Below are 1,440 nucleotides of genomic sequence, written 5' to 3' on the forward strand. Positions count from 1 at the left end.
TTTTCTTTGCACAAAAATTTTTTGGGTGAAAAAAAAAATAGTTTTTACAAGCCAAAGTAAAATAACTAAAAGCAACATACAACAAATCAGCACAGGTTTTCCGAGGCAGCTTTTAAAGGTTTTCTTGGGAAAAATTGCAGGACCAAATAAGAGATGCAGCTTTTGAATTTTACAATGCTTTTTTCAATTTTCGGCTGTGAATTGTCATCAGATTTCAGCACAGGATCTAAAACCCATTGTCAAATCCTGAACCTGTGAATGGACTGTAAGGACGACCTGGCACCACCACCTCCCACACTGACACTGTGTCATACCAGTCAGCCAATCGCACAGACTCTGATTGTCTGAGCTGCTCTTTGATTGGCTGATAGATGCAGCAGCATCAAGAAGACTGGGTCTTGAAGCTTCCAGTTCAGGTAGTTAACCCCCTTCATTAACTACTCTAGCCGACAAGAGTTGTTATTAGTCCATTTCCTACCCTACCCTTTCCTACTCTAGCCCTCTAGGTATGTTATCAATTCCCTATTTAGCACCCTAGCCCACCAGGTATGTTATTATTTACTAATCTAGGCCACCAGGGAAGCTATTTTTTTTTTACTACAGTAGCACACAACAGATGTTACTAGCCGCCCATTTCCTTCTCTAACCCATCAGTGATGCTAGAATTAACAAATTTAATACCCTAAATCACCATAGGTGTTATCATTAACCCCATTTACTATCCTAACCCACCTGAGAAGTAAATATTAACTACCGTATTTTTCTGACTATAAGACGCACCGGACCATAAGACGCACCCCAAATTTTGGGGTGGAAAATTGCAAAAAAAAAAAGATTTTTATAACTTGGGGGTCTGTCTCATCGTCTAAATTTAAGGTACCTTACCTGAGGGCCGGCGGTGGTAGAACGGGGTCACAGGAAGCATGGTCCCTTCCTCAGGAAACCGGTGGCAGCAGAAATGGGGCAATGCTGCAGTCCTGGGGTATCCCAGTGGTGCGATGCTGCGGGTCTAGTGTTCGGCGGTAAGGCAGAGCAGAGTGCGTTGCATGGAGCAGGGTCCCTTCCTCAGGATTTCGGCGGAAGAAATGTGGCGCTGCTGTGGCCCAGTGTCCACAGTGAGCAGAGCCGAGTGCAACATTGGTTTATCTGCGGCCATTTTCCTGAAGCTAAAGGCCGCCGAAATCTCAATCTGTGCGTGCGTGGCCTCCGGCGGCCATTTTCCTGAAGCCCACAGCCTCAGGAAAATGGAGGGCCAGAGGCCCAGCCGAGATCTGAATCCAGCGGCCCACAGCTTCAGGAAGATGGCTGCAGGGAAACAAATGATGCACTCCGCACTGCTCACCGCCAACACCGAGCTTCAGCATCGCCACACACTTCTGCTGCTGCCGATTCCCTGAGGAAGGGACGCTGCCACACCACTGCCGCAACCCCCTGGTAAAC

Source organism: Dendrobates tinctorius, unplaced genomic scaffold, assembly GCF_039654945.1.
Source record: "Dendrobates tinctorius isolate UK_male_01 unplaced genomic scaffold, ASM3965494v1 ptg000023l, whole genome shotgun sequence".
Lineage (NCBI taxonomy): Eukaryota > Metazoa > Chordata > Amphibia > Anura > Dendrobatidae > Dendrobates > Dendrobates tinctorius.